The sequence below is a fragment of the Rattus norvegicus genome, chromosome 10 (assembly GCF_036323735.1).
Source record: "Rattus norvegicus strain BN/NHsdMcwi chromosome 10, GRCr8, whole genome shotgun sequence".
Taxonomy (NCBI): domain Eukaryota; kingdom Metazoa; phylum Chordata; class Mammalia; order Rodentia; family Muridae; genus Rattus; species Rattus norvegicus.
The window spans coordinates 44,180,159-44,187,270 of NC_086028.1; positions in this window are offsets into that span (position 1 = coordinate 44,180,159).

Here is a 7,112-nt window from a genome sequence, read left to right on the forward strand (position 1 = left end):
GGCTCCAGAATAAACTATTTTTCCCCTTTGAGGTAAAAGCTGTGCCTTTGTGTTACTGGCAATCCATACTATCTTGGAGATACATGGCTCTGCTGACTTTAAGGACTTTCTGGAAAGTCCTAGAGCCCAGGAATTTTTTCCCCATCTTTATTAAATTGGGTATTTCTTATTTACATTTCAAATGTTATTCCCTTTCCCGGTTTCCAGGCCAACATCCCCGTAACCACTGAACCTCCCCTTCTATATGGGTGTTACCCTCCCCATCCTCCCCCCATTACTGACCTATCCCCAAGAATCCCGTTCACTTGGGGTCCAGCATTGGCAGGACCAAGGGCTTCCCCTTCCACTGGTGCTCTTACTAGGCTATTCATTGCTACCTATGCAGTTGGAGCCCAGGGTCAGTCCATGTAGTCCCTGGAAGCTCTGGTTGGTTGGCATTGTTGTTCATATAGGGTCTCAAGCCCCTTCAAGCTCTTTCAGTCCTTTTTCTGATTCCTTCAACAGGTATCCCATTCTCAGTTCAGTGGTTTGCTGCTGGCATTCGCCTCTGTATTTGCCATATTCTGCCTGTGTCTCTCAGGAGAGATCTACATCCAGTTCCTGTCAGCCTGTACTTCTTTGCTTCATCCATCTTATCTAGTTTGGTGGCTGTATATGTATGGGCCATATGTGGGGCAGGCTCTGAATGGGCGTTCCTTCAGCCTCAGGTCTAAATTTTGCCTCCCTATTCCCTCCCAAGGGTATTCTTTTTTTTTCTTTTTTTTCCCTCCCCCCTCTCCCCAAGGGTATTCTTGTTCCCCTTTTAAAGAAGGAGTGAAACATTCGCATTTTGGTCATCCTTGAGTTTCATGTGTTCTGTGCATCTTGGGTAATTCGAGCATTTGGGCTAATATCCACTTATCAATGAGTGCATACCATGTGTGTTTTTCTGTGATTTGGTAACCTCACTCAGGATGATATTTTCCAGTTCCATCCATTTGCGTATGAATTTCATAAAGTCATTGTTTTTGATAGCTGAGAAGTATTCCATTGTGTAGATGTAACACATTTTCTGTATCCATTCCTCTGTTGAAGAGCATCTGGGTTCTTTCCAGTTTCTGGCTATTATAAATAAGGCTGCTATGAACATAGTGGAGCATGTGTCTTTATTATTTGTTGGAGCATCTTTTGGGTATATGCCCAAGAGAGGTATAGCTGGATCCTCAGGTAGTGTGATATCCAATTTTCTGAGGAACCTCCAGATTGATTTCCAGAATGGTTGTACCAGTCTGCAATCCCACCAACAATGGAGGAGTGTTCCTCTTTTTCCACATCCTCACCAGCATCTGCTGTCGCCAGAGTTTTTGATCTTAGCCACTCTGACTGTTGTGAGGTGGAATCTCAGGGTTGTTTTGATTTGCATTTCCCTTATGACTAAAGATGTTGAACATTTCTTTAGGTGTTTCTCAGCCATTCGGCATTCCTCAGCTGTGAATTGTTTGTTTAGCTCTGAATCCCATTTTTTAATAGGGTTATTTGTCTCCCTGCGGTCTAACTTCTTGAGTTCTTTGTATATTTTGGATATAAGCCCTCTATCAGTTGTAGGATTGGTAAAGATCTTTTCCCAACCTGTTGGTTGCTGTTTTGTCCTAACAACAGTGTCCTTTGCCTTACAGAAACTTTGTAGTTTTATGAGATCCCATTTGTCGATTCTTGATCTTAGAGCATAAGCCATTGGTGTTTTCCAGTGCCCATGTGTTCGAGATTCTTCCCCACTTTTTCTTCTATTAGTTTGAGTGTATCTGGTTTGATGTGGAAATCCTTGATCCACTTGGACTTAAGCTTTGTACAGGGTGATAAGAATGGATCGATCTGCATTCTTCTACATGCTGACCTCCAGTTGAACCAGCACCATTTGCTGAAAATGCTATCTTTTTTCCTTTGGAAGGTTTTGGCTCCTTTGTCAAAAATCAAGTGCCCATAGGTGTGTGAGTTCATTTCTGGGTCTTCAATTCTATTCCACTGGTCTATCTGCCTGTCTCTGTACCAATACCATACAGTTTTTATCACTATTGCTCTGTAATACTTCTTGAGTTCAGGGATAGTGATTCCCCCAGAAGTCCTTTTATTGTTGAGGATAGTTTTGGCTATCCTGGGTTGTTATTCTAGATGAATTTTCAAATTGCCCTGTCTAACTCTATGAAGAATTGGATTGCAATTTTGATAGGGATTGCATTGACTCTGTAGATCGCTTTTGGTAAAATGGCCATTTTTACTATATTAATCCTGCCAATCCATGAGCATGGGAGATCTTTCCATCTTCTGAGGTCTTCTTCAATTTCTTTCTTCAGAGGTTTGAAGTTCTCATTGTACAGATCTTTCACTTTCTTGGTTAAAGTCACACCAAGGTACTTTATATTATTTGGGACTATTATGAAGGGTGTCGTTTCCCTAATTTCTTTCTCGGCTTGTTTCTCTTTTGTGTAGAGGAAGGCTACTGATTTGAGTTTATTTTATACTCAGCCACTTTGCTGAAGGTGTTTATCAGGTTTAGTAGTTCCCTGGTGGAACTTTTGGGATCACTTAAATATACTATCATATCATCTGCAAATAGTGATATTTTGACTTCTTCCTTTCCAATCCGTTTCCCTTTGATCTCCTTTTGTTGTCTGATTGCTCTGGCTAGGACTTGGAGAACTATATTGAAAAAATAGGGAGAGAGTGGGCAGCCTTGTCTAGTCCCTGATTTTAGTGGGATTGCTTCAAGTTTCTCTCCATTTAGTTTAATGTTAGCTACTGGTTTGCTGTATATGGCTTTTACTATTTTACTTGAATTCCTGTTCTTTCCAGGACTTTTATCATAAAGAGGTGTTGAATTTTGTCAAATGCTTTCTCAGCATCTAATGAAATGATCACGTGGTTTTTATCTTTCAGTTTGTTTATATAATGGATTACGTTGACGGTTTTCCATATATTAAACCATCTCAGGGTTGGGGATTTGGCTCAGTGGTAGAGCGCTTGCCTAGCAAGCGCAAGGCCCTGGGTTCGGTCCCCAGCTCCGAAAAAAAAAAAAAAGAATAGAAAAAAAAATCCCTACATACCTGGGATGAAGCCTACTTGATCATGATGGATGATTGTTTTGATGTGCTCTTGGATTCGGTTTGCAAGAATTTTATTGAGTATTTTTGCATCGATATTCATAAGGGAAATTGGTCTGAAGTTCTCTTTCTTTGTTGGGTCTTTGTGTGGTTTAGTTATAAGAGTAATTGTGGCTTCATAGAAGGAATTCGGTAGTGCTCCATCTGTTTCAATTTTGTGGAATAGTTTGGATAATATTGGTATGAGGTCTTCTATGAAGGTCTGATAGAATTCTGCACTAAACCCGTCTGGACCTGGGCTCTTTTTGGTTGGGAGACCTTTAATGTGTGCTTCTATTTCTTTAGGAGTTATGGGGTTGTTTAACTGGTTTATCTGTTCCTGATTTAACTTCGGTACCTGGTATCTGTCTAGGAAATTGTCCATTTCCTCCAGATTTTCAAGTTTTGTTGAATATACGCTTTTGTAGTAGGATCTGATGATTTTTTGAATTTCCTCTGATTCTGTTGTTATGTCTCCCTTTTCATTTCTGATTTTGTTAATTTGAACACACTCTCTGTGTCCTCTGGTTAGTCTGGCTAAGGGTTTATCTATCTTATTGATTTTCTCAAAGAACCAACTTTTGGTTCTGTTGATTCTTTGTATAGTTCTTTTTTTTTTTTCTACTTGGTTGATTTCAGCTCTGAGTTTGATTATTTCCTGCCTTCTGCTCCTCCTGGGTGTATTTGCTTCTTTTTGTTCTAGAGCTTTTAGGTGTGCTGTCAAGCTGCTGATATATGCTCTTTCCTGTTTCTTTCTGCAGGCACTCAGCACTATGAGTTTTCCTCTTAGCACAGCTTTCATTGTGTCCCATAAGTTTGGGTATGTTGTACCTTCATTTTTATTAAATTCTAAGAAGTCCTTAATTTCTTTCTTTATTTCTTCCTTGACCAGGTTATCATTGAGTAGAGCATTGTTCAATTTCCACGGATATGTGGGCATTCTTCCCTTATTGTTATTGAAGACCAGTTTTAGCCCGTGGTGGTCTGATAGCACGCATGGGATTATTTCTATCTTTCTGTATCTGTTGAGGCCTGTTATGACTGATTATATGGTCAATTTTGGAGAAAGTACTATGAGGTGCTGAGAAGAAGGTAAATCCTTTTGCTTTAGGATAGAATGTTCTATAAATATCTGTTAAGTCCATTTGGCTCATGACTTCTCTTAGTCTGTCTATGTCTCTGTTTAATTTCTGTTTCCATGATCTGTCCAGTGATGAGAGTGGAGTATTGAAATCTCCTACTATTATTGTGTGAGGTGCAATGTGTGTTTTGAGCTTTAGTAAGGTTTCTTTTATGTATGTAGGTTCCCTTGTATTTGGAGCATAGATATTTAGGATTGAGAGTTCATCTTGGTGGATTTTTCCTTTGATGAAGTGTCCTTCCTTATCTTTTTTGATGACTTTTGGTTGAAAATCAATTTTATTTGATATTAGAATGGCTACTCCAGCTTGCTTCTTCAGACCATTTGCTTGGAAAGTTGTTTTCCAGCCTTTCACTCTGAGGTAGTGTCTGTCTTTGTCTCTGAGGTGTGTTTCCTGTAGGCAACAAAATGCTGTGTCCTCATTGTGTATCCAGTTTGTTAATCTGTGTCTTTTTATTGGGGAATTGAGTCCATTGATGTTGAGAGATATTAAGGAATAGTGATTGTTGCTTCTTGTTACCTTCGAGATTATGTTTGTGTGCTTGTCTTCTCTTTGTTTTGTTGCAAAATGATTAGTTTCTTGCTTTTTCTAGGGTGTAGCTTGCCTCCTTGTGTTGGGTTTTACCATTTATTATCCTTTGTAGGGCTCGATTTTTAGAAAGATATTGTGTAAATTTGGTTTTGTCATGGAATATCTTAGTTTCTCCATCTATGTTAATTGAGAGTTTTGCTGGATACAGTAACCTGGGCTGGCATTTGTGTTCTCTTAGGGTCTGTATGACATCTGTCCAGGATCTTCTGACTTTCATAGTCTCTGGTGAGAAGTCTGGTGTAATTTTGATAGGTCTGCCTTTATATGTTATTTGACCTTTTTCTCTTACTGCTTTTAATATTTTTAATTGTTTTGTGCATTTGGTGTTTTGACTATTATGTGACGGGAGGAGTTTCTTTTCTGGTCCAATCTATTTGGAGTTCTGTAGGCTTCTTGTATGTTTATGGGCATTTCTTTCTTTAGGTTAGGGAAGTTTTCTGCTATGATTTTGTTGAAGATATTTACTGGTCCTTTGAGTTGGGAGTCTTCACTCTCTTCTATACCTATTATCCTTAAGTTTGATCTTCTCATTGTGTCCTAGATTTCCTGTATGTTTTGGACCAGTAGCTTTTCCCATTTTATATTATCTTTGACAGTTGTGTCGATGATTTCTATGGAATCTTCTGCTCCTGAGATTCTCTCTTCTATCTCTTGTATTCTGTTGGTGATGCTTGTATCTACGGCTCCTTGTCTCTTCCTTTGGTTTTCTATATCCAGGGTTGTCTCCCTTTGTGCTTTCTTTATTGCTTCTATTTCCATTTTTAATTCCTTTACCTGTTTGATTGTGTTTTCCTGTGATTCTTTCAGGGATTTTTTTGTTTCCTTTCTATAGACTTCTACTTGTTTATTTGTGTTTTCCTGCATTTCTCTAAGGGAGTTCTTTATGTCTTTCTCGAAGTCCTCCATCATCATGATCAAATGCGATTTTAAATCTAGATCTTGCTTTTCTGGTGTGTTTGGATATTCAGTGTTTGCTTTGGTGGGAGAATTGGGCTCCGATGATGCCATGTAGTCTTGGTTTCTGATGCTTGGGTTCCTGCGCTTGCCTCTCGCCATTAGGTTGTCTCTGGTGTTACCTTGTTCTGCTATTTCTGACAGTGGCTAGACCGTCCTATAGGCCTGTGTGTCAGGAGTGCTGTAGACCTGTTTTCCTGTTTTCTTTCAGCCAGTTATGGGAACAGAGTGTTCTGCTTTCAGGTTTGTAGTCGTTCCTGTCTACTGGTTTTCAGCTGTTCCTGTGGGCATGTGTCCTGAGTCCACCAGGCAGGTCACTTGGAGCAGAAAAGTTGGTCTTACCTCTGGTCTCAGGCCAGAAGTCGCTACTCAGGGCTGGGTTCCAGCTCTCCCTGAGGGCAGTAACCAGAAGGGCCTGCCCCTCCTTCTCTGGGGTCCCTGTGCACAGGGGGCCCAGATGGCCCTAGGCATTTTCCTCTAGAGTCAGAAATGTGGGCAGAGAGTAGTCTCCTCTGGTTTCCCAAGTGTGTCTGCCCCTCTGAAGGTCTAGCTCTCCCTCCCACTGGATTTGGGTGCAGGGAGCTCTTTGACCCGGTCCCTTCACATCCAGGCGCAGTCTAGACCACAGGGCAGAGTGCAGCTTGAGTGCCCCTATCTTCCTGTTCCCAGAGGCCCTATACAGTTTCCTCTTGGGCCAGGGATGTGGGCAAGGGTGGGCAGTACTGGAAGTCTCTCCTGCCCTGCAGTCTCAGGAATGCCCACATGTCTGGACAATGAGCTCTCTCTCCCACGGGGTTTGGGAGCAGGGAGCTGTGGAGCCCAGGAAATTTATAGTAAGCACTGACTCGGGCAGATGCATGGTATTAAGCAGCTACTAATAGCACAAGAGACAGCCAACGGAGTGAGCAGTGCAGCATGAGAGACAACACTCACCAGCTATGGAGTCAACCGGGAATTAATATCCACAATGTATGAAGAACTTGACTTTTAACACTCAAGCCCAACCATATTTAAAAGAAGTACAAATATGTGACAAAACAAAACAAAGCAAAACAAAACCTTAGTCCTCAGAAAAACACAAATCCAAACTATGTTGGGATTTCCTCTCACCCCGCACAGAATGGCTACTGTCAAGAACGCAAATGTGAGGGAGATCAATAAGGGACCCACTGCTAGATGCAGTTGGTGAGAATGTGAATTAGCACAACTACTGTGGAAATGCCTGTGGTGATTCCTCACAAAACTGAAAGCAGAAGGTGTGATTCAGCCACTCCTGTGAGCATCCCCTAAGAATCTAGGCCAGCAACAC